General features: G+C 44.6%; 1 protein-coding gene across 1 annotated transcript in view; it reads left to right on the top strand.

Annotated features, from left to right (window-relative positions):
- Positions 1–27272, top strand: part of LOC306915500 (rho GTPase-activating protein 44-like) — an 87412-nt gene that overhangs the window by 573 nt on the left and 59567 nt on the right. The gene's annotated exons all lie outside the window — the stretch shown is intronic.

Raw genomic sequence — 27272 nt, 5'->3', positions numbered from 1 at the left:
CAGGGTCATCAACATTGGTTGGTTGGTTGGTTGGTTGGTTGGTCACGAGCATTGAGCATTGACAACTGGGTACCTTGTCAATGACAAGGTACCCAATCTAATGATTCACTGGGCAGCTGTCAAGTGATAACCTGATCATTGAGAAAAGGCTGCTGTGTGCAGTCAGTAGGCCTACATTGCTGAGTGCACACAAACCACCAACTAACTTGAGCTATAGGCTGCGTTAATGCCTTTAACTTCCCATTGATTCCATATTTAAAGAGTCTAAGCTGTTATAGAACCTTGGTTACAGAGTCGATGACGTCAGTTGACGTCAGTATGCCACGATTAACGAAGGTACATCTTGCACTGTATCGTGGTAAATCATTGTTCTGCGACACCGCAATTTGTTTGTTTTGCTTTCACAGGCTTGGAAATGGAATTTTAAATGGGTTCGACACAGTGTTTTTTATCATGTGGGCAGACATGCACCAGCAATAGTACAATAATCAGTTAGAACCCCACTCAGCACCCACAGTGTAAAAAACCAAGCCTCATTTTAGCTAACAGGGTAAGCCTGTCTCTTAACAGTGGAATTTTACAGCTGAGTCAGTGGTGGTGGGTTTTACGTCAGATGAGAGGTGTTGATGTCAGCCTTGTCAGGTATTGGTGTGTTCCTTGAGGCCTTCAGTCAAAACTAAGTGTTGTGACAACTTACAAGACTCCAGCAAGGGAGCTTGGGTCAAGAGTGGTGTGTGGTGTGTGTGTGTGTGTGTGTGTGTGTGTGTGTGTGTGTGTGTGTGTGTGTGTGTGTGTGTGTGTGTGTGTGTGTGTGTGTGTGTGTGTGTGTGTGTGTGTGTGTGTGTGTGTGTGTGTGTGTGTGTGTGTGTCCAGCACTTATTCCCAACTGGAGTCAGGTGGTATGTTATTGTCTCTCCCTCTGTTTGTCCACCACACCCTTCACCTCAGATGTCATATTGTCAACATTAGTGACCTGCAGGGTTAAGTTCCTTTTCCCTTCGTGCATATTGCAGAATCTTGGCACAGAACATGTCAGGTTTGTTCCACCTCAGTAAGCATGCAAACAGGTGCTGCCAAGTTGGACGGCAAGAGGGTTGATCAGTGGGTTGTCGTGTCGTCATGTCGACCAGAAGAACTTGTTTAAGTTCTCAGGTTATGAAGCCTAGATGTTGTTTATTGTATGTTACGGATTATGCAGGCGTGTTTGTTTTCCTTGGCCGACAATGGTAACTGATGAGGCTGGCACAATGAGAGGATTTAGTGTCATGCCATGATCCCATATTGCTTTGCCTGCTCACACTCTGGCCACTGGGAGAGAGAAGCCGATCCAGTCAGTGATCAATACAAAATGTATTATTGTTGCCAACTCTCAACAGAGTGGACTTGGCAGGGGTAATATGAAACCTCGATGCTGATAACCCAGCTTTAAAGGGTTAGGAGCTTTCTGAATCTGGGCACGTCTTGAAGTCTGTTCGATGGCTGATGCATGTGCGTGTAGGTGTGTGTGGGTGCGGGCGTTGGTGTATCCGAAAGATGCAGATAGCATACGTAAGTGAGTGCATATGATTTGCGATCGTGTGTGTGTGTGTGTGTGTGTGTGTGTGTGTGTGTGTGTATGATACTGTAGTTGTCTGTGCAATGTGCATAACACAGTAAATATAAAGTCTTGAGTGTACACGTATACAAGTGCAGGTGTTAGTGTGTTTGTTGTCCATTAGCACTATAACCCGGTGCTGCATAATGTTGTGCTAATGAGTTTCAACCTGCATGTTGTTATGTGGAACAGCAGGGCCAATTAGTCATATTTAGAGGCCAGAAGGCCAGAGGCTCCAGCGCTACTCCTGACTGCTGGCCATTGATGTAATTGGGGGTCTTTCCACGACCGTGGCAGCCTACTCCACCTGCCTTGCCTTAAGGCTCACACGTACGCATGCACGCTCTTGCACTCATGTATGCACGCACGCACACACACATAGCACGCACACACGTACACACACACACACCAGCCCATCTTCAATTGTACATTTCACCTGTAGAAAGTTCCCATTAATTTACATGGTAAATGGTGCATTTATATAAAGCGCCTTTATCCAAGGCGCTTTACAGAGATTGTGCATTACATTCACCCATTCACACACACATTCATACACCAATGGCAGCGGAAACCATGCAAGGCACCAACTAGCACATCGGGAGCAATTAGGGGTTCAGTGTCTTGCTCAAGGACACTTCGAGCCCGGGTTTGAACTGGCAACCTTGCGGTTACCATCCAGGCACTCTACCCCTGAGCATGGAGTAGAGTCGCCCTACATGAGATTCCATTGTCAATGTAATCACCTGAAGGGAAGCATTACGGTTAAAGAAGGATCTTTAACCTGTACTATGGCAAGAATTGTATCGTACGGAAGGAATTAAGAAACATGTTGTCATGGTTTTATACACTGCACATACAGTAGGTATACTATGTTTGTCTTGTACCTTGAGGACTGAGTTGGTAACTGTGAAACTCATAAAGATATGTAGGCTACGTACACGTACGATATGTATTGTAATATCGGTAAGACTTTATAATAAGGTTGTGTCTATAATGCACTTATAAATGCATTTATAACACTTGTTCTAAATGTTTAGAATTATGCATAACAACTTATATCAAGGTCTATGAAGTATTATACCTTATAATAATATAATTTATGCCTAGTGCCGGTCATATTGCATTATAAACTCAGTGGAACAGCAGATTATACCCAACTAATGCATTATAATCACATGTATTTTATAATGCTTCATAACACTCATTATAAATGTTTATAATTTATGCATAACGACTTATAACAAAGACACTTTAAGTTAAGGTACGTGTGAGTGAATCCATGTTATCAGTCTGGCTAATGCCAGGCTAGTTTTAATGTGCTGTTCCACTGAGCCTATAATGCCTTATGACCAGCACTTATAATACGTTATAAGCATTATAAGTTCATAATGAGGGTTATAATGTCATATAAGTTCATTATAATGCATTATAAATGTGATTATAATGCATTATAGACGTGACCTTTATACTTAAAGATGTTTTACCGTAATGTCTTCTCAGCCTTTCACAATTTCACTTAAGACAAAAGCAAAGGAATCAGACGTGTGTGTGTGTGTGTGTGTGTGTGTGTGTGTGTGTGTGTGTGTGTGTGTGTGTGTGTGTGTGTGTGTGTGTGTGTGTGTGTGTGTGTGTGTGTGTGTGTGTGTGTGTGTGTGTGTGAGTGAAGCCCTCCTTCCCTGGCCTCTCCCTGGCTTCGGCGAAAACCACCTAACTCCATTGGATCGTCAAACTATCTGCCAAACCAGCTAACTCCACCCGTTTAGCCATCTTTTTTTTTCTTCTCATAAATCAGTGCTATTGAACACTCTTTATGTCTGTGTGTTGGTTAAAATATATTAAACCAATGAACAGTATTAAAAAGCGCTTTAACAAAAACCTCTTAACTCCACTTGATGTTTTCACATTTCCTGAAAAATGAACATTTTTGGAGTTTCTTCCAGACAGCAGAGATATAATAATATTATATCACTATAATATTTTGTCTTACTGATCCGCTTAAAACGCTGGCACAAAGGCATTTTTGTTTCTTTTTAGATGGCTAAACATTGCTGGTCATAATATGGATATACTGTAGGCTAAGGAAGGTTACGTACAGTCAAACTAGCCTCTAAGACCCTGGACAACCTTAACCCATTTAGGCCTGACGTCGAAATTAAAAAAAAATCTTCTAAATTACAGTTTTCTGAAATACCTCATGTTTCTCTATCAGTGGTGCTCAATATTTCACGTCAAGGACCCCCAGAATTATGTGTATTTGGCCGCCGACCCCCATCTGAAAATATGTTGTTCCAGAGACCTCCCCTGAAGCAAATATATGAGTTAAAAATGTTCGCTCTGAAATAATATATATTCACCACATTTTCACGATTTTTAAAAAATAGCAGACCTACAAGCTCGTAGCGCGGCACTCGGTGCCGCACTATGAGCTTGTAGATCTGCGATTTTTCAACAGCTAAAGCATAACACCAAAAGGGGTTCCCGCCCAAAATGGTTTAATCCTGTGTGTCAGCACATAATGCTGCATGAAGTGCGACTGAATGAAAATGTCTGTCTGTGGACATCAGGAGGTTATGTCAGGAAAGGGGATGCAGCGGCAAATCCTTTTCTCTCGCTCAGTCGCTGCCTTGTCGCACATATTTTTAGCTCATCTTCTCACTGACAGTTTTTGCACTTACTCTCACAATGACCGTGACATGTACGGGCATTGGCCGGAGGGTTGAGGAGCTTTTTTATTTTAGTGGTGGGCTGTTTGGCGGTCATTTCCTTTGAAGAAAGGACGTGTCCTCATGGAAAACGGAATGAAGCGATGTGAGTCTGCATAGAGCTGCTGCTTGGTCAGCAGAGGAAGTAGAGGAATGTAGAGCAGGAGATACATGCTGAAAGGAGAGAGAGAATGTTTCCCAGGGACGCTTGGGGAAATGGGTTTGTAATCCCTGACAGTAGACTGGGAAATTACCTCCTATTGTCATTCAGTGGTATGGTGGAGGTTTCAGGCCACAATGCTCCTAGAGGCATTGTTTGTCCCACTCCCTGCTCATACTCATTCCATTTCAGTCCTGAAACCATTATCGACTGACAGCCCCTCAGCCTCTGTGATCGAAGACTGGGTTGTAAATTACGTGTCGTAGGCTATTCACAGCAAAAGAAATGCTGGCGTGCCATTAATAGCTTCATCATTCTTTTGTTAGCTATTTCACGCAACATTGTTTCCACTGCCAGCTTCTGGCGGCTTGATGCACAGCCACACATGGACAAGGGAATCACCATTTGATTGATGGACGGATCTGTGACAGATGGTGGTTCAGTTTTTTTAAATTTGTTTCAGTCAGTGGTGGAACAAGTACTCAAATGTTTTACTTAAGTAAAAGTATCAATACTGCAATGTAGAAATACTCAAATGCACAAGCTCACAATGCGTCGCGATGCGACACATTCTCCGCGACGCATTGTGAGCTTGTAGATCGGCTATTTTCAAATGGTCAAATGTAGGGCTGAAGTGGTTAATGTATGTTTTGTAAAAGTACAATATTTGCCTCTGAGTTGTAGTGGAGTAGAAGTAAAAGTACTGGTAATTGGAAATAATCAAGTAAAGTGCAAATACCTAAAAATTGTACTTAAGTAGTACGGTACTTGAGTAAATGTTACTTTCCACCACTGGAGACTGTTGCTTCTTCTCTCTGGCCCTTGACAACAGCAACCTGAGGCTCACGCTGTGTGTGAATTGTTTGGTTTAGTTGTTAAGTCAGGCAGCAGCATGAAGCCTGAGCCACACCTGAGGCGTTCCTCTGGTTTCGTTTCAATAATGATGACAGGACAGGTGACGTCAGCCGGCCTCCACCCGAGTTACACATGATTCTGTATAGGGTTCCCCGTCTGAGTGAATGAAAGACTTTACAGTACTGTACATCTGTCTGACATAGCGTACCGTGCACAATTACTGTCTGGCACAGCTGTTAAAATCAGTTATGTCTTTGCACACATGGCTGCTGCTGATGACAGTCATGTGTTGCCACCCTATATGGTTTCCTGAGAAACAGCGGAAAATATTGGAAACATGCTGTGCACAGCACCTAGGGGTTCTTTCATTCAGGTAGCCATTGCAACTGGAGATTCAGCATTTCCTATGTGGTGATTCTATGCTGTTAAACAGGACCCACACAATGAATTCTGCAAATTTAAGTCAGAATGTGTAATTAAGATTATTATTATTTGATTGTGTTGGCACGCAGCATACGTGTCTGTGTCAGGAAGCATGTAGAGCAGTTCAGAAGAACCAGTCTGGTATTCCCATCATGAATCCCTGATCTGCCATCATCTCACTACTGCCTGGACAGTGGACACCTCATGGTCAATATCCTGACTGACACACACTCGTCTTGACAACCCAGGCTGTGGAATATGAGCACTTTGTTCTGATATGAAGCCTAATATGAAGCCTTCTCCTCAACTGTGTTGGGTACTAATAATAAAGAGCTTCTTGCTTGTATGTGTTTTAGATGAAAACAAATGGACCCGGAGGGCTGAACATAATTTATGGTAATCTGTTTTTCATCCTCCTTGACTGCTGGGCCATTCAGTGGAAAGATAATGAAGCTCATTTGTCAAACATGTTGCAGATATTTATATGCCCGCCCATGTACTGTAGTGTACGTGTTTTAATTCTACTAACATCCCCGGCAATTGATTACCCTTTACTTGAAGCACTGGTTCTCTACGTGTGGTCCGGGGACCCCCGTGGCGTCCTTGAGGATGGATCCCAGCTAAATGCTTGATAGCTACAGTAGGAACCAAATGGACAATGATGGGTCTGTATCTCTGAGAGTTTTTGTGCAAATGGAACCAAATGGTTTCAATTGGTTACATTTGTACTGTACACTCTCATAATTTTGTTAAATTAACACAGGGATTGTAGTCAATTTACAGTGTCTAGATTGGGGTCTCAGACTGAACAAATCGAATCAAATGGGGGTCCGTGGCCTAATTCATATCAAACTGGGATTCCAATAGAGAAAGGTTAAGAATCACTTACTTGGAACATATTTAGCAATCACGGTCACGGGCACTTTTGGCGTTACAGTTTGAATGAATATGTAATATTCTCAGGAGTGAAATTAAATAATTTATTAGTGTTATTAGCTCAGCCTTGCAGGGCAGTGAGGGCACTGCTCAGTTCACCCCACGGTGTTCAGCACTGAATGGCTGCATGGACAAAGTGACACCGCTAACAAGACCCGACAGGGGTGACGTTCCATTCATAGTGTGAATTGCTGTCTCTCTGGACGTCGTTGGTCGGTGGTGAGAGCAAGGTGTGCGTGTGTGTGAAAAGGGGCGATCATTACTGTCACCATTATTTCCATTATTGTCGTGCTGTGTGGATGTTGAACGGTCATGCATGGGCGCGCACGGGTGCACCTGGGCTCCTGTTCATTCATTCCACAACAGGGAGCCTTCGTCGTTAATCACGGTGATTGTGTGTCAATGGTAGACTCCTGTAGAGCAATTAGAGCCTAGGCCAGTCTGCCTGCTTCGCTGCAATTATGACGTGAAAGGTGCTAGTAACATGCTGAGTGTATTCTTTTTTGCTGCTCACTAATATCCAACATAACCTCAAATCTTTGCATCTATAATTCACACTTTGCCTCCACTTTGCCAACTCCAGTGTCACACACACACACACGCACACACACACACGTGCACGTATGCACACAGGCAGGGACATTAAGCATATATTTGGCACTTAAGCTTCTTCACTTAATCATCTCAATTTCTCCTAAATTACCCCTCGGATATCCCTCCACACACTAATTTATTCTCATTCATATTTCTCCTGTTGTCTGTCTGTCTGTCTGTCTGTCTGTCTGTCTGTCTGTCTGTCTGTCTGTCTGTCTGTCTGTCTGTCTGTCTGTCTGTCTGTCTGTCTGTCTGTCTGTCTGTCTGTCTGTCTGTCTGTCTGTCTGTCTGTCTGTCTGTCTGTCTGTCTGTCTGTCTGTCTGTCTGTCTGTCTGTCTGTCTGTCTGTCTGTCTGTCTGTCTGTCTGTCCTTCCCTTACCACTCTCTGTATTTGGACCTGTCAATCAATCAGTCCCCAGCAGCATGATGCTACTGCTCAAATAGCACTGTGACAGCCAAGCTGTGCAAGGGATTGAAGCCAGATTTTTTGCTTCGTCGTATGACGTGTCTGTCGAACAGCGTAAATAGCAGGTCTACAAGCTCACAACACGTTGTTGTGATGCAACACGCTGTGAGCTTGTAGACCTGCTATTTTCAGCAGGCGACACTATCATACGACAAGTATAAAACAAGCATGAGGTAATTAAGTACAGGACGAGAGAGTATGGCTGCTGCTACCTGCCTAAGACAAATATGTCCATTTTTTGCACAGTGATTGGGTTGTGTGTGTTCTCGGAGTGCTACGAGGTGGGGATGCTCACACAACTAGAGCACACACCGACTTCCAATTGAATTGCTTCAACGGGGTCATCTTTTGTGACCCCGCTGTGGTCGCAGTAAAATTGGGAGCAAATCTAAAGGCGGAGTGAATCCCAAGACGGCTTTTGTGCCCCTGTGGAGTGTTCTTTTGGGATTGTCACTGTATTTTTTTGAGAGGGGGGGCTGTTGAGGGAGATCGTTACTGGGCTCACTGGAGTATGACGCTGCGACATGCTGCTGTGGATGTTTTTTGAGTGACAAATGGGACTGTAATGACAGACACTCCCCAACTCCAGATGATAGCATTGTCTTCGGTGCTTGTTACGATGTCACGCTTTGAAACCCGGCAACAGGATTCTATAGCAACAGAGGGAGCACAACGGTGTAGGCCAGTGATTCTCAAACTGTTTAATTTCAAGGGCTGCACAGTTTGATAGGTATTTAGGCCATGGACCCCCATTTGAATGAAACATTTATCTCTGGGACCCAAATCTACACTGTAAAATAATCAGTGTTCATTTAACTGTGAATGTGGTCTACCGTGAAATGTACAGTGTTATTAGGCTGTTAACAGAGTGTACTTGAAAGCACAATTCAAGCCTTTTCCTCCATAGGTTTTGGCTTATCATAAGCAGTTACAGACACAAGACAAGAGCACGCTTGCCAGGATGCTGCAGCTGTACATAGTTTATTTTGTATAATTCCTCTTAGCAAATGCAGATGGTCTTAATAGTGCACACACCCATTCCATCACTGAGCTAACCAGTCACTGGGTTGTACAGACATTACCAACCCTGTGCTGGCACTCCAACCTATCCTGCATGAATGTACAAGGGAAGGTGGGGCCATGTGAGAAATAAAAACAAAAGCAAAATAATGCAGTCAATAGAGTGCAGACCAAGCTAAAAAGCACCTCAGTATGCACATTGGAAATTGTGGTCTGATGGTGGTAAGATGAAAGGTCATGGGGATGGGGTCATCTAAATGAATAGGTTTCTTCATCTTGGGAATATGCACATAACATCTTATGATAGTCTGACTATTATGCTGCTTACAATATAACAACACAACAAACATGCACAAATTAATTGTTGTGACTGATGTTGACTGATGGTGAGAAAGATTGATCTCATGTGAATTTGGCTATAGTAGGCCTATCGTAAGAATATCCTAGGTCTAGTCTAGGACAATGTTTTTCAAAGTGTGGTCTGTGTCTGGGGACCCCCAGCGATCCTTGAAGGCATTCCATTGGTTCCCCGAACAAAGACGTAGTAGTTTAATTTTGCTATAATTTAATTCACTTGAAAGTGTTACCAAACAAAATGTGACATGAGCAAGTTTTCCCCCATGGCAACCTGCAGGTTCACTACTAGGTGATGCATTATTACCAGGCCTGCCAGACTGCCAGTGGTATCTCATGTGCACACACCACCTATTCTGTATTCTCCACCATGCACACATCAGTGAGGAGGGCTGGGAACATTAGATCGACAGTAACACGATCACACCTCATGTGAAAACATTGAACAAACTCCCTGAACACCGTTAAAACGCACTCATAATGCCCTCATGGCATCCCCCCACCCGCCCAATTGAAACCTGAGTATTTATTTTGTAACTCGCATTCCGCCGCAGGGACCGAACAGGACAGGAAATGACATCAGTGGGCGGAAAAAACTCTCCCAGAGGCTCCTGCGGTGCTTGCGCCACTGTAATGGACATGTAATTGTGAATCACGCTCAGTTGACTGAATCTCACCGTGGCCATGCTGACGTCTGTTTCAGAGCTGTCTCCTCTGGTGCAGCTGAGCCCTGACTGCTCCCAACACTCAGCCAAACGAGGAGGTCCACCACGGAAATCTTGTCAACGTTCTGGCCATGACTTAATACAAATGGGAACGCTCAGCGCTAATGAAAGGCGATTAGAGGCATCTATGAGTAAACATTTCAAAGCCACGATGGAGCGCTGCTATGGTGGTGCTGGTTTAACCGTTTCAGTCGGATCCCTGTGTTGTAAAGGAGGCAATGGCAATGGCTACCGTTGAAAATTTTCTGAAAATAGGAATGAGGTTTGAAGTGGCTCTTTGTCGCTTCCAAACACATCAACAAACCCACTGATGCACCTTGACTTTTAGTTGTAGGCTACGCAGTCAAAAGAAACAGATTTGTCCAGATTTTATCCATAAAAGTGCCTTTACAAACAGCTTTGTTTACAGCATGGCTTTGTTCTCTGAATGTGGCTCTGCTCTCATAATGCTGGTAAAAAAACGTTTGTCCACCGGCAAGGTGCATGCCCTTTCCCAATCACCCAAGCCTACTTATGCTCTCTATCAATCAATTAGGCCTGGGGAGGCGTGCCCATTGTGCCCAAACAATAATCAAATCAACTAATAATCTATCAAACTAATACCAAATAATGCTAAATAATAACTACAACAATCATGATAATACTAATAATATACATACAAAAAGAGTGAGGATGGCTTCCACGAGGTTGTAGTGAGGCCTCGCTCATTATTTTCACATTGGCAGGGTGAGCCAGGTCTCTCATTCTCATAGGAACCCCTTTTCACTTTTTTTTTTTTAATGTTTTTTTTTTGTTGCTTTCGTCTTTATTTTTTATGGAGGGACAGACAGTAGGCTGACAGGAAATGGGGAGAGAGATGGGGGGTGACATGCAGTAAAGGCCGTCGGGATCGGGAGTCGAACCCGCGGCACACTGCCAGACTGGATTACCAGCCAAGGTGCCTGGACCACTGAGCCACGGCCCAGGCCCCTTTTCACTTCTACTTGCGTTCTTGTTTCTTCTGTCCACATAGTGTATACAGACTCGTTCTTTTACGCCACGTAATGACAGCGTTGGCGCTCCACTGTGGAGGGACACTGGCTCAGACTCGCTTCTCAGAGGGACAGAGAGATAGATAGTGCAGCTGCATTGGGGTGGTGGGAATCAGGCGTTTTGATAATCGGGTCATATAATGGTTGTTTTGTGAAACTGCACATTTTTAGGTAGATGAATTTCAACTATTCCCTGAATAGCAATGAGCAATACACATGTGAATGATTATGTTTCTCAAAGAACATGGTGGCCATTAAATTCTCACTTGATACTTTGAGGTGGGTTGGCGGTGGTGAGGGGCGTTTGGGTTTTTCAACTAGTTCTCCAATGTTTCCTTATACCATTATCATGACGAGGAGGACCCACCCTGCGTTCTTAACGTGCTCCCTGTCATCTGATCCCTGTGAACTCGGCACTGTGACCACAACACCCCCACACCCGCCCCCACCTCCACCACTGTGCCTGTGCCTGCTGTCAGAGGGGGGGCGTGGCCACAGATCATCCCTGTTACCTACTACCCTACTATAGGTACTGTAGCCTGTCACCGCTGCCACCGTGTCTGCCCGTTTAAACTTTAATGGCAAGTCAAACCCTCGGAGCTCCGGTGTCCCTGCCGTCACCGCGCCAGCTGTGGTGTGAGACGGGGGGCAGGGGTGAAGAGGGCAGGCTCCGATACAGTGGGCGGGGAGGGGGGGTGGGGGTGGGGGAATCGAGTATGCGTGAAGCACGCGTTCGTGTGTGTGTGTGCCACTGCGTGTTGAGTGTAAGTTTATGATGGAGCAATATATCGTTGCTGTCGGGTGGAAACATTGTTTGTCCACAACCGTTCCTTTTTAAATTGAGAAATAGGCAATCTAAAAGCTGTGTAAAAGATGTACTGTACTTAAACCATGTTGAAGCTCAGCTCATCATCGCTGACTTTGTGTGTGTGTGTGTGTGTGTGTGTGTGTGTGTGTGTGTGTGTGTGTGTGTGTGTGTGTGTGTGTGTGTGTGTGTGTGTGTGTGTGTGTGTGCGTGTGCATGTGCGCTTGCGTGTGTGCGTGCACATGCGTGGGTGTCGTGTGGGGGGGGTGCACATTAAAAGCCTGTTAATTTAGAGAGTAAAACTGTACCCAAATGATCCTGACCGCCTAAGCAGTACAGTACTTTCCATCCACAGTGAGAACAGAAGTCTGAGAATGCTTTTAGCACCATGTGTTTTGACCACTCATACAGTATAGCATGTGTGCGCGCACACATATTATTCAAATTACTGTTTGCTGACTGAAGTGGCCTGCTTTTGTCAAACATGGGAGTGTTAGGCTACAGTAGAGTTTCCTTTACTGTCATTGGGGTTGGTGGGTGGGGCAGGTGGGGAGGGGCACATAGCGCTATTACTTCCACTCTGAATTACCATTACTGTTTTGTTACAGTAGTTATTGGCCCTTGGGAGGGGGGTGGTGACCCAAACAATAGCGTTTTTCTCTACAAAAGAAATAACACAGACCAGTCAGACATGTCCTCCTGATACTGTAGGTCCAGCTGCCAGGTTTTGACATGGCTCCCACACACTATGCATTACAGCCATTACATTACAGAAGATGCTCTTTGTACAGCTTTCACTCAAGGCTTTCTATTCACAACACACATCCCAGTTGATCCACCGGAGAGTCCTTCAAAGGCAGAACCCCCTCCCACGGTCCCACCCCCCATCATACTGTTCTTTCTCATACTGTTCCCTTGATGTTGGAGGGAGTACAGGGATTGAGAGCGACGTGATGATGAGGCTCGGACTCAAGGGAATTGTATCTCGCGTTGGAGCCGAACTGTAAAATCTTCCGTGTTCATTTCATAATTCAGAGAGTACAAATTTAGCCAACCAAATGGAACCTTAAGTCCAGTTTGGTTACATTTGTATACTGAGTTACAAATGGATAAATGAACACTGAGGATTTGACAGTGTTGTTTGAGGCAGCCTTGGGAGGGTGGAGGCCCGGCAGAACTAGGCCATTCATTTCTTCTTATTGCTTTGTGGCGTATCTGTGCTCCCTGTGGCATTAACCCCTTCAGCGGGCCCCCCAGCGGCCCTCAGACATACATCACTTTAACAGGCCCCCAGTCCACGTGGCCTCAGTTTTTCCACGCATGAATTCCATGGCAACAGTTGAGTCATTGGTTGAGGTGGTGGGGGCTGCTGTGCTGCTGATGTAAATGGACTGGTCATCCGGATGACTTACTTACCGTAACCAGGTGTATTGGGATCTGATTGTGCCTGAATATTTCTTTGGTGACGTGCCATCGGCATAAAAGCTTTCTTGTTTAGTTTTTTCCTAGGGGCGACTGTGGCTCAAGAGGTAGAGCAGGTCGTCCAATGATCCATGGGTCGGCGGTTCGAATCCCGGCTCCTCCTGTCTACATGTCGAAGTGTCCTTGGGCAAGACACTGAACCCCAAATTGCTCCCGATGTGCTGGTTGGTACCTTGCATGGCTTCCGCCGCAATCGGTGTATGAATGTGTGTGTGAATGGGTGAATGTAATGCACAATCTATGTAAAGCGCCTTGGATAAAGGCGCTATATAAATGCACCATTTACCATTTACCATTTTCCTTTTTTCTTACACCTCACAAAGAAATAGAAGGTGCTGTTATTGCATATATGCCTTGCATGTCCCAATGCCTTTTGCAAGTATACTTCGTAATTGTGTTCCCATTAAATGGGAATTTATTTGAAAGAACTGAAGCGGATGGCTGCATTCTTTCATCCGCTCCATGCTGGGATTTCAATTGTCAAGCTTCATAGAGTTGTATGTCCCTTAGTGTGCGTGATAGCCGGCTTTACTGTATTGTATCTCTCTTTGCAGACGCTGAAAGTGCCATTATAATATTATAATATTCAAGTTCTCTTCTCGGCAGGAGCTCTTTATCCCACACCTTTGAAAGACTGTTGCTAACGTGCTACTGCTCGCCAGCCTGAAGTTCATCACTTCCTCATTGTAACGGACAGTACTGGCTGCAGAGCGCTAAGTATTTCTGTAAAAGGGGAGAAATGCAAATTGACTGTTCTCCTTTATGGAGGTGTGTAGCTGTTAAAGATAACCGGCAGGTAAAAGAAAGGAAGGAAGAACTCAGACTGGGATTCCACATCCAACGTTTTCATACGAATGCAGAATAAAGTGAAAAGAATGTGCTTGAAAAACAGCACGGTCCTTGAAGGCAACTTGTACAGAGAATGTGAAGGAGCGTGATGGAGTGTGATGAATCTTTATACCACCAGCTCCCTCAAGAACATTGCACTGTGTAGACAGACATCCAACTTGAGCATGATTCCTGTCTAATTCTTAATTTATACCCACGATGCTTTGTGAGCTTGTAGATAAGCTATTTTTGGCAAGCGACACCATTAAGTCAGGCTTAACACAAGGGTCAGACTGCTAACGCCTCTAGTGTGAACCAGGCATTACAGCACGCACCTGATGACGCAGCTGATGACACACCCTCTGCCACGCTCCCAGGAGGGAACAGGTGTGCTATGTGCTTTTAAAGGCAGGTAATTCAAGAGACTTGTTTGAAATCCCCATCGCAGATTCCCCCCCTCTGTTTGTGAAATGTCTGGGTCCCCTGAGTTATTTTAGCTCATGGACTCCATTTCTAAAATAACAAGAAGTTCCAGAGTTTTCCTGTGAATAACCTGGAACAACAGCTCCAAATCAGCACAGTGACAGATGTTGAGATTGTATCATGATAAACACAGACATTATTGCTGAGGAAATGGTGTCTCTGTAATGAGACATTGCACATCAGGGGTGCAGTTAGACCTGACGTGGAGTTCTTCTGAGCCTCGAAGAACGATTTTCACAAAATAACTTGTGCTGACTGCTGACAGAAGCCTTGGATCACAAGGACATAGATGTACCAGAGGAGAGCATGTCCCCAATCTGTCCCCAATTGCTACTTGTAAAGAGCCCTGCCGCTAGTGAGGCTAAAAATGATAGTATCGTCAACCTTCTGCATGTAGCAGGTCCCACATTAAGCAGCTTTGTGTGGCAGGATATACAATTCTTTCTATCAACTCTAATCTTGGGCTTGAACATGTAGTGAACGCTGAGGGGGTTAACCACATAGGCCCTGTGTACCTCATTGTACAACGAATAGTGAAAATAGCCGAACTACAAGCTCACATTTCCCGAAAAGTGGCTAAACCCTAACCCAGCCACTTAGGTTCTTGCCAGTGAAGGCACCCGTATAAAAAGAGTCCATACATGTGTGTGAAGGTGCATGATTTCACATGCACCTTCACACACACACGCACACATCTTCACAGTGCACACATAAAGGCCACATGCACATGCACGCGCGTATGCACACACAGATTCCCTGTTCTGGAATGACAAATATGTGACACCAGAGAATTTGAGCCATCTCACATGTGTACTCGTGTTGCTGAGTGTTTGTCATGGCGTGTAGACTAAGTCAGTCAAGTCAAATCCCAGCTAGATAAATCAGCGGCTCATTGATCTGTGTGTAACTGCCGGGAGTGTTGATATGGGAAGCTTATCCTGTATCCATAGAGGTTTAATGACAGCGTGTATTGCTCATAGCCAGATCTACAGCTTTATTGATAGCCGTGCTGATTTAGCGTCGTTCACATGTCATCACAATTCACATTAGCCTCAAGGTCTTCCTAATGTACATGGCTGCTGGCTCTGTGATGCAATGCCCATTTTGTCCAATCACAAGAGTTACAGAGGGAGCCAGGGAGGTTAGTGGTTGTGATGATGATTGAGTTGGATCTTAACATTGAGCCTGTGTGTGTGTGTGTGTGTGTGTGTGATGGGTGTACCATCAGGCTATTCACATCACCTATAAAGACAAATTGCAATTTACAATTTAGGCATTTAGCAGACGCTCTTAATCCAGATTACAGAGCGATTTTCAGTAAGCAAGGACAACACGAGGTAATACGAAGGGGGGAGACATGTGAACATTTTGGCTGGTTGAAGACCAAGCGTCCGTGATGCAGCATTCTGGATCAGGTTTTCTATAGCAGGTTGGGGTTTGCCTGTAGGGACGGATAGTGCATCGAACACATTATGCTATTTGTGGCGTCTCCAGCAGTTAGATTCCACCTGTGGGCATGTGTTGGTAAATGGTGCATTTATATAGCGCCTTTATCCAAGGCGCTTATACATAGATTGTGCATCACATTCATTCACACATTCATACACTGATGGTGGCGGAAACCATGCAAGTCATCAACCAGCACATCAGGAGCAATTAGGGGTTCAGTGTCTTGCTCAAGAACACTTTGACGCTAACTCTGGGGGAACCCGGGTTCAAACTGGCAACCTTGCGGTTACCATCCAGCCAATCTGCCCCTGAGCCACTGCCACCGTGTTGCACGCCCTTCCACATCTTTCTGCCCTATAGGTTTCCCATCTCTCTACTATAAGACTCAAAATGAAATAAAATCGGACATATAAAATATATCAAAAGGTAAGTTTCCACAATGCAGGTGTTAGAATGTGTTGTTGTGTTGTTGACAAAATACCGTATTGTGCCGAATATAAGACGACTCTGATTATAAGACGACCCTCATTTTTCAAGACTCATTTGTGGAAAAAGAACATTGAACGTCAAATAGTCTAGTCCCTGATTATAACACGACCCTGTGTGAGGGGTGCTTGCAGTTATTGTGGCATACTTAACAAAGCTTTAACCCAGTTTACTGGCTGGCTAAGTGGCTTTCTCTGTCTTGGTACCCTGCTTGCTTTTTCCTCACATCTTATATAATAAATAAATATGTTGTCTCTGGATTGGAAAGAATAGAAAAGGATGGAGTAAGACGGATAAGATAGAAGGTAACATAGGGTGAGAAGGGAAGGGAAGACTCAGATCACACAAGGTACTGCAGTGGGATTGCATAGAGAGTTAGGATAGGATACGATAGGATAGGAATGAGTAGGCATATAAAAATATAATATACAGAAATAGACCCAAAGAGAAAGATTGTAAAATACATTGTGGATTGTCATATTATGTAAGTCTGTGGGTGTGGGTCTGCATCATCGTTGGGACAGTAGAGACTAGAGACTCCATCAGTGCAGTGTTGTTTTTGGCAGCACATTTCTATTTTAGTTTCAGTCATAGTCTCTTGAATAGTTTACATTTAGTTTCAGTCACAGTTTAGTCACCTGGAAAGCTTTAGTGTTAGTCTAGTTGAAATGTATTTTGGCGGGCCTTGATGCCGTCGTAATGACTGATTTTACACTGGCTGAAAATAGCCGATCTACAAGCTGCGTTGTGAGCTTGTAGATCTGCTATTTTCAGCATGCAACCAAGTGTAAAATTACTTATACTGAATCTCTTGTCCTTCCTGACTAGTCTAGTTTTTATTTGTTGACAAAATCGACAGTATATTTATTAAGTCATAGTTTTAGTCATCATGGCTTAGTTTTCATTTCGTTTTTATGTTTTTGTCAGTGAAAAGAGGTAGTCGACGAACATTTTTCGTCATAGTATTAGTCGACGAAAACAACACTGCATCAGTGTAAGCAGGGAGGGTTTGCAGGCAGCTCAAATGTGGGAGTATTGTTGATGAGTCACCATTAGATCCCCCTCCCTTCCCGCACCCCTCCCTCCCTCCCTCCATCTCAGCTTGGAGCAGTCACTCACTCAGTATGGATTTCTGTGGCGTAGCTGTGAGCTGCAGCACAGGCCCACACAGCCGGCAGAGACACTGATAAACACGAATGACAGAAGATGTTGTTTGTCTAGTGCTGTAAACAGCAATTAGTTGTCGGCGTTTCAGACAAGAAGGACAGAGACCTGCACAGGCAGCACACCCAAAGCTGTTTACCTTTTCTTGCACTAAAGCTGTGAATACAAATCAGCTGATAGTAATCGGTGATGTGATCGAGTAACGCATTCCTTAGCCGTGCAAGGACTGACGTTGTGTGGATGCTGTGATAATGGTTATTTTGCAATATGAAGATGTTTTCTTGACTCTTAGCTCTCTACATTTCTAAAATATAGAGGATAACATTTGCTTGCCATGATGTTATCAAGTACCACTAACAATATTGTGCTTTACTCTTGTTGGAAGATATTTGATTTAGTTTCACAATTGTTCAGTTATTGTTTTTTCCTCCTGTAGCTCATCTCCCCTTGTTATGTGTTTCAGCAGTCAGAGCAGCATATGTTCATTAATAACATAGCAGGTGCGCTCTCCAGTACATGCGGCGAAGCAGACCTGCCATGGTGCGTTAGGCTTCAAAGACCTCCCCTTAAGACCATATTGCAGTCTCGTGTGACGCTCACTGCTGTCTCTGACTCTGTTTGTGCTGAATTGCAAAATGGTTATAGTCATATTCCTGTCTATATCATGCACTCGTACCGCCGTCTCATGTCATTCCAATGGTTTGTGATTGCGTGTGCAATGCCTGTGTTTGTGTGTGAGGGAGTGTTTAGGCCAGTGTCTTTGTGCCTGTATATTGTGTTTCTGTGCAGTGGTCCCCAAACTGTTTAGCCCGTGACCCTAAAGAGAAATTAGACCATGAAAATAGCAGATCTAGCAGCTCACAACGCGAAGTGAAGCTTGTAGATCGGCAATTGTCACTACTTAAACATTTTGTTTTCTAATTTATGGAATTTCTTAGATTTTTCTTTGACTTATTCAAGAAATTACATAGAAGAATCATTTAATTTGGTATTAATTCATGAAAACCTTTGATGTTTTGGGGGGGGGGAATGTGTTTTGAAAATGTTTCGAAAATTATAATAATTAAACCCGAAATGTACCCATAAAAATAAAAGTGTCTGCGTGTGACTCATAAATGGGTCCAGAGTCCCGACCCACTGTTTGGGAAACAGTGCAGTGTGTGTGTGTGTGTATGTGTGTGTGTGTGTGTGTGTGTGTGTGTGTGTGTGTGTGTGTGTTTGTGTGTGTGTGTGACTGTGACTGTGTGTGTGAAGACGGAGGAGAGATCAGGGGATTGGCTGTGCATGGCCTGAGGGCCAGTGGCCTGCTCCTCTCTCTCTGAAGGCATCTGGTGCCCAGCTGGAGAGCACGGCGCAACGCCGGATGAAATCACAGCTGACATTTTGAAAACACATTGTGCCCACAGCGCTGGAGGAGGCATACCGATGGCAGACTGCATTCAGCACCTCCTTAAAACACATTGTGCCCACAGCGGTGGAGGAGGCATACCGATGGCAGACTGCATTCAGCACCTCCTTAAAACACATTGTGCCCACAGCGGTGGAGGAGGCATACCGATGGCAGACTGCATTCAGCACCTCCTTGTCTGCTTCCCCCTGCTATAGGGGGAAGCAACATCAAAACCAATCGATTCAATTCAATCGGTTATAAAACAGAATCGAATTATCGAATGAATAATTTTAGTTCGAAAAATGACTACGAATGGCAGCGGAATTGGCCCTGTGATTGGCTGGAAGGTGTGCCATTCTGCCCTGTAATTGGCTGGAATGTGTGCCATTCTGCGCTGTGATATCGCATAACGGGTGTGCCACGGGGGACACCCGTTATATATACTGTAAGTGGCACTGTGGCAGATATCCCGTGCTCAAAATTTGAGGACGGAATTGCAGCCAACGTCACATCAATTACTAGCATATAATGCATTTATGCATCTATTAACCTACTGTACTCATTTACTCATGTACTCATTTACTGGCAGGAAAGGCGAGCCTGGACTTGCAAAGGCGAATTCGGCCCGCGAATAGACCTCAAGGTCCTATTGTGTCATATATGTCATATCCTCGAACGGGTATGGAATAGTAATAATAATCAATAATCTAATAATGGATTTTGTTTTGTGTACCGCGCACTATTTTGCGACACTATTGTGCTACACTGTGGTACGACAAAGTAATTTGTTTAAAATTCGATTCTCGAATCTCGATCAAGCGAAAACAGTAATCGATGTAGAATAATCGATAAAAAAACTTGCAGCCATACATTACTACTGTATATTCCGTTTCCCACCTTCAGCGATCATCAAACGATCCCAGCAGAATGACACGGGGCGACGTAATTGGAATCAGCCTCTGTCGGAAGCCATTGTCATTCCTTTGATGAGTTGCGTGACCTTTCTGCAGATTGTAATTGGCTCCGGTTGATGCGTATCAACGAGAAAACACGCCCGTCCGGAGCTGTCACGTGGAAGACGGATTATACTTTACGGTGAAAGCGAGTGTGATGGTGTTGGTGGTGGGGTGGGGGGGGGGGGGGGGGGTGAGTTGGCTGTGGCTGATTTGTATGCTATCGTCGAATCTTTCCTTAGCGAATATTTCACAGTTGCAGGAAGGAATGTGGGTCACAGTGAGGCGGAGTGTGTGGACCTTGAGGGGAGTGCCATAAATATCCCCCCCTGGTTTGTTAATGGTTCTGCTTTATTAGGGCTGTGTGCGGCTGCAGGCGTCATAGTAACGGGTCCCAGGGAATGGAGCTCTATGGAGCCCGAGGGGTCCTGCCTCCTCCTGTAGCTCCGCACGTAGTCTCTGGAACGAGAGGAATTTCTCCGTCATTTTTATTTTCGCTCTGGAGGGTTCCAAAGGCGTGTGTGTGTGTGTGTGTGTGTGTTCGTGTGCGTGTGCGTGTGCGTGTGCGTGTGTGCGTGACTGCGTGCGTGCGTGCGTGCGTGCGTGCGTGCGTGCAGGCTGGGGAAAATATCCAGTGTTGGTTTGTGTTTCTGAGTCAAAACACAGATAGCAGCAGAAACATACAGTGTTAAATAGGGAGCAAAGTACAAATGAAAATCCTCTAATTTGAGACAACCGCTCTAAAGCCTAATTTAAATACCTCGTCACATGACAGTGTTGCTCGCTAACAATAGCTGATTAAGAGGGTAACATGACTAATAGTCTAAAAGCTCCACTAGCAGGCCCTAGAGTCTGTGCAGATCCTCCCAACCTGCCTAAAGTGGTTTCAGCCGACAGACATTGCCGTTAGTGGGGATAAAACAAAGGACACTTTGGAATAATTGAGGGAGCATATTGAATATTCAAGGAGGCGCTGAAGGAAAGGCCACAGGGTGAACAAAACCAGTACGGTTCATACTGCAATCTGCCAATTAGATTGAGATATTGTGTGTGCAATGATGACAGTTCAGTCTCAGTGTGGCGCTAGAGTGTCCCTCAAATGGTTAGGGTTCACTCACCATGATCAGCAAGTGCACTCGGCAAGTTTCATGGCAATCCGCCCATTCAATTTTGATATATCGCATGTTGTGCCACTTGTGTGCGAATTGTGACACCGCCATGGAGCAAAACACAGAGTATATTAGGAGGAGTCTGACATTCTCTGTCTTGAGATTTATTAAAGCCAGATGGATGATATTGCGTCATCCGTGGAGCGGTTCTAGCAAACCGGTGAGGATCCACGTTCATCATCAAGGCTGGCCTTTATTGCGTAGCCAGCCTTCATCTGCCTTTGCGATGCATATTGCCCCAGGCAGATTAAGTCTGGCACCCTCTCAATTGTGGGAGGACTTCATGGCCGAAGTGGTGACGAGCCAAACAGATTCGTCTGGAACCAGGATATAAACAACCAGGGCTCAGGGCCTTTATGAGAGCCGTGACATCGGAGGCAGTGCTATTGGACTGTTATCATTCAGGCTTGACACCGTTGCAGACTTAAGGCTCATACATAGTCTGGATTTTCGGTGGTTAGGTGACCACCGAACTACAACATGACGTCACGAGCCGCGGTGAAGAGCAAACCACCGCCACCGCTCCAGCCCTTCTCTCTGTTTTTACTCACCACCGCTCAACGTTATTTCAGCTCCGGTGGTCACCTCACCACTGGAGCGGTGGTCACCTCACCACCGAAAATCCAGACTATGAATGAGCCTTTAGGGACAGGGGTGATGGTGGCAGTCTTGAGGCATGTATAGGCACTGCAGCTACGGACAAGGAGGTGTTAAAAATGTCCGTCAGCACTTCAGACAGCTGATAAGCACAGTCTCTATTAAGAACCCTGCCTGGAATGTTGCACCTTCTTAAACTAAATTGTGTTGTATATATGGAATGTAACCTACTGTAAACTAAAAGTTTACCTAACATTGCTACTACAGGGAAAACATGCACATGTACATATTTGTTACACTTTGATTGTCTTTTTTGCACTCTTTATTCTTGTTTGCTGTGCTTGATGTGGTTTTGTTGTTGTCTCCACCAGGCCGAAGGCATGGGGAGAGAGTATGTTTTGCACTCCGTCCGTCCGTCCGTGTGTGTGTCTGTCCGTCCGTCCGTCTGTGAACAGCTAATCTCTGGCACCGTTAACCCGGTCGATGCCAAATTTTGCACACACCCTCCCTGGATGCCAACGATGAACCTCTGCCCCAAAATTTCCAGAACGGCCTGTTATAGCGCCACCAGGAGGCCGCTTTGTGCAAAACAAGTTTTTGCACAGTACACCTACAGATTTTGTCCAAACATCACGCAAATTGTTACACAGTCTCTCTAGAGCCATTCCAAGGAAAAACCTTTGCCTGGATATTTTCACATCTGCTCTTTATAGCGCCACCAGGAGGCCGACATTTCTAATATTACTCCTTCAGATTTTATCCAAATTTCACGCAAATCGGTACACATGCTCTTCATAGTCATGTGATCAAGACAGGTTTGTTTGATTTCTCATAATCCATCCTCATTGGCTACGATTGGCTTCTAAACTTTTCAGTTTCTTTCTTTTTTTGTACCCGTTTTGTACAAATCGCCACAACTACTCAACGCAGCGTCCGATTGTGGTGAAACTGTGCATGCATATTCCCACTAGGCTTTGGAAGAAATGCCACTTGACAGTTTTCAAATCAGCCTCATGGTGGCAATACAACAGGCCAAGCCGTGTCACACACACACACACACACACACACACACACACACACACACACACACACACACACACACACACACACACACACACACACACACACACACACACACACACACACACACGTTTATATTGCTCCTAAACATTTTGCCAAACATCACACACACACACTCCTATCCTCCTGGTGGAGTCCTGTGCCCAGAAGGGCACTTTTTCTAGTTTTGAATGTTATGCTAACTATGCTGCTGCATTGTCTGTAAGGAAGCAAAAAAAAGTTTTACTCTTATGTACCTGTACACAAGATGTAACAATAAAGTACAGCCTTGAACCTTAAACCTTGAATGTTATCCGGCCCGGCAGCCTTGTGGGGCTTGACTCCGCCCGCAGGGACCTTCTCTCACATCCTCAGCAGTCCCACTGGGGAGTAGCTCACCTGGTGTAAGGGTGTGCCTGGTGCAGGGAGGGGATTTGAAAGCATCAAAGCGAGCATAGGATGTGTTAGACAAGCAGCCAGTAGCATCCCATCCCATGCTAATGTACTGTATCAAAAGTTACAGACAATGTAATGACGCAGGCCTATGTCACTGTGTTTCCATTCTCACCCGCATCAACAACACATTGATAGGAATAGGAATCAGGATCAGAGCATGTAGGTGGTGTATTTAAATCCAGATAGCATCTGACAGTTAATTATTATACAGCTGGGTGTGCTGGTTTGTGCGTATGTCAACACACACAGTGGGAGTGACACCCACAGCTGTGTCAGTGAAGTTGCAGCACTGGTGGTCCCCTGGGGACGGCGATACAGAGCTGAGTTCCACCTGCTGTTTTGTGACTTCAACAAATACTGGGGAGAGCAAGATTAGACAACTCTATTAGCTCACAGCCACGCACAAAACACACACGGCGACGCCGACGAACACACACACACACACAAACACACTGACCCTACATGCACAGATGAGATGGACAAACCTACCCAGAATCAGACTTGAAATTTTAATACAATTCCACACATCCACACACATACAATCACCTACGTACATTGATAGCACACAAACCTCTGTGTGCCTTCTTGTTCATGTTTTTACCACAGGATGTAACACCACATTCCGTGCTAAGAATGTGGCTAGGCTTTAGTCATCTAATCAGCAGCATAAGGACATTGCTCTCTGTCTTGTCAGTTGTCACCCTGTTGTCACTTTCCTGATATATGTGATGTTAAAAGGTACCTAGGTACACAGGCACGCCTTGGACCGTATAGGCGCACTGTATCCTGGACAACAGGCATAAACGAAGTGTCTTCTGTAGCACTAGCATGACGTATAGCAGAACAATACACTTGTGCTCCGGTGAAAGAATGATACAGCCGTGACTCACTGGTCATAAGTTTAACCCAATGACACTTAAGATTAGGTACCATTACTCTAGTTTCTTAATTTAGGAATGTTAGAATGTAGTTAGAATGTTAGAATGTTAGAAAGTTAGAATGTATAGTCTCCACCAGGCCGAAGGCATGGGGAGAGAGTATGTTTTGCACTCCGTCCGTGTGCGTGTGTCCGTCCGTCCTTCCTTCCTTCCTTCCTTCCGTCCGTTACCAGCTAATCTCCGGCACCGTTGGCCCGATCCATGCCAAACTTTTCACACACACTCCCTGGATGCCAACGATGAACCTCTGCCCCAAATATTCCTCAACGACCTGTTATAGCGCCACCATCAGGCCGATTTAGGAAAAACACATTTCTGTAGATTACTCGTACACATTTTATCCATACATCACACAATTCGGTATACACTATCTCCATAGTCATGTGATCAACACGGATCTGCACCATTTTCCACTTCCATCCTGATTGGCTAAGATTGGCTTCCAAAGCTCACATGATTGGTCCGTTTCGAACAAAATGCCACAAATCACAAACGCAGTGTGCAATTTCCGTGAAATTATGCACGCACATTTCCACTAGGCCGAGGATGACGTGCCACTAATTTTTTTCCAAATCAGCCTATCAGGATAAACATGTCAGTCAAGATAATGGCTCAATCCCTGCAAGGCAAGCTAAACCCTGTGTATTATCAAGTAAGTAATATACTGTAGGTATATTGTAAGTCATTTCATACATTAAGCAACATTTTCAAATGTTTTCCCTCCAGGACACTGTCTCGCAAAACACAGTCAGCAAAAGCATAATAATATCTATAAGCAAAGGTATTTGGGATTGTGCTTTGGTGATGCCTTGAGATGCTGGAAAATAATAAATAAAGATGTTTCTGGAAAGATTGCACCAGGCATCAGGGTGCTTGAAGTGTCCTTGAATTAGGTTTTTGACAACCCGTACAGACCCTGTACATACAATACATGTCATTTATACATCAGTGGTTCTCAAAGTGGGATCCCTCAGGGGTCCTTGAGGAGGTTTCAGGGGTTTCTCAGCTAAATTAGTTAATAAAGCAAGTAAGCAACAAAAAAACACTTTATATTGGCTATTTGAAAATAGCTGATCTAGGCCTACAAGCTCACACCGCGTCACGATATGGAGCGTTGGGATCTTGTATCTGATATTAAACAAAATAATAATAATACAATAAAAATAAAAAATGATCTTGAAGACAAATCCTGTATGTGTTACTGTACCTGGCTCATACTGTATATTCAGATGGTGGTGTGGGGGTCCTTGTAGAACCACTGCTCTACATCAGCATCAACAGGTCAGGGAAGTATGCCCCAGAGCCCATTGACTATAGCTTTAATAAACATGTTTACTAGGCTTCATGGACCCACGGAGCTCCATATTAACTAAGTCCTGTTTAACAAACAGAGCCTTTTGTTCCCCAGTAGTTTCCTGTCTGGCTGTATTTAACAGGCCCGGAGGAGTCCATTCCTCAGCTCTGATATTTCCCTCTAACCTCAATGAGGATCCAAGCTGCTGTGTGTGTGTGTGTGTGTGTGTGTGTGTGTGTGTGTGTGTGTGTGTGTGTGTGTGTGTGTGTGTGTGTGTGTGTGTGTGTGTGTGTGTGTGTGTGTGTGTGTGTGTGTGTGTGTGTGTGTGTGTGTGTGTGTGTGGATAAAATGTGTATGAGTAATCTACAGAAATGTGTTTTGCCAAAATCAGCCTCATGGTGACGCTATAACAGGACAGGACAGGATATTGTGGAATATTTGGGGCAGAGGTTCGTCGTTGGCATCCAGGGAGTGTGTGTGCAAAGTTTGGCATGGATCAGGCCAACGGTGCCGGAGATTAGCTGGTAACGGGCGGACGGATGGACGGACGGACGGACGGACGGACACACGGACGGAGTGCAAAACATACTCTCTCCCCATGCCTTCGGCCTGGTGGAGACAAATATGTACTGTATGTGTCTGTGTGACCACAAGTTCCGTCTTGTATGTTACTGTATGTAGTATGTACAGTATGAAGCCCAACCACACCAGAGGGTCGGGTATTGGGACAAAACTGTTTTTAAGTTAAACCACACAAATACACCTTATTAAGTTGCAATGAGTTGCATTGGTGTGGTCTACTTTAAAAAACGTTTTGTCCCAACCCGACCCTTTGTTGTGGTTTGGGCTTAAGTGAGGCTGTGTGTGTGCGTGCGTACGCAAAGGCTCAATTTATGTAATTTAGATAGCATTTTATGTAGACATAGCACTAGTATATAGTATATAGTTCATTATATAGATATTCCACTGTTAGGTTCTTAGAATACATACGATACGATTCATGATGACCTTTTTATATATTTGATGTATTACCATGTCTTTTGTTCCTGCTTACTGTAAATCTCTCTGGATTAAGAGCGTCTGCTAAATGCCTAAATTGTGAGTGCGTGCGTGCGTGCGTGCGTGCGTGCGTGCGTGCGTGCGTGCGTGCGTGCGTGCGTGCGTGCGTGCGTGTATTAATGTGATAGATGTAACAGAGGGGCTGGCATTGCATCTCAGTGCTGTGTGAGGACAGTTGAAATCCCAGGCCAGCCATTCATCATTAGTTTACATCTGACTGTCATTCTATACATATTTTATAGACAGGCGTGTGTGTGTCCGTGTGTGTGTCCGTGTGTCCGTGTGTGTGTGTGTGTGTGTGTGTGTGTGTCTATATTTTTGTTTGTGGTATATAAAAAAATCTGCTGTCTCTCATGATAACGAATATTGCTTTCTCATTTTCATTTTTTTCCCCGTCATTTGAAAAGTATATGAAATCAGCAAACATGAAAGATTTCTCTTTTTTCACGTTTTGTGAAAAATGTGTATTCACTTTGTTTCCACAGAACTTTATACATTCCCTCTCTCTCTCTCTCTCACTCACACACACACACACACACACACACACACACACACACACACACACACACACACACACACCAAGGCCTAGTAATCTATCTACCCCACATGGATCAATTTAGTGGGTGCAACAAAGTAAAAACATTTAAAAACGCATAGACATGCACAAAACACGACAACTGAATTCTGTACCCAGCATGCGCTCACCAGTGACAGAACTATGAAGAGACTTGTGGGGTACAGTTAACTGGCTAACAAGCACACTGCTTTATGGCTATACGGTGGAGGCAGCCAAATATATC

The sequence above is a fragment of the Electrona antarctica genome (assembly GCF_951216825.1).
Source record: "Electrona antarctica genome assembly, chromosome: 22".
NCBI classification, from domain to species: domain Eukaryota; kingdom Metazoa; phylum Chordata; class Actinopteri; order Myctophiformes; family Myctophidae; genus Electrona; species Electrona antarctica.
The sequence above is the reverse complement of the archived record's forward strand: the minus strand, read 5'-3'. Positions and strand labels throughout refer to the sequence as shown.